The following is a 245-nucleotide window of genomic DNA, read 5'->3' as shown; positions in this document are numbered from 1 at the left end:
CCCCCCCGCTGAAGATGCACGTGGACTGCATGACACCCCAGAAACTCATCCGCCTGCCAGGTAGGTGGGACAGGGGCCATGGCGGGGGCCGGGGGACTCTGAGGGTGCAGCACGGAGCCAGGGCAGCACCGGGAGCTGGGACAGGGGCTTCGGGGGTGCTGCAGGGAGAGGAGATGTTTCCCTGCACTGCTGGGGTGTCCCGCGTCCCCCGTGGCTGGGGGCTGTCTGTGCTGATGCTGCCCTGC

The sequence above is a fragment of the Pygoscelis adeliae genome, unplaced genomic scaffold (assembly GCF_000699105.1).
Source record: "Pygoscelis adeliae isolate BGI_AS28 unplaced genomic scaffold, ASM69910v1 Scaffold1478, whole genome shotgun sequence".
NCBI classification, from domain to species: Eukaryota; Metazoa; Chordata; class Aves; order Sphenisciformes; family Spheniscidae; genus Pygoscelis; species Pygoscelis adeliae.
Note: the sequence above shows the minus strand (reverse complement) of the source record.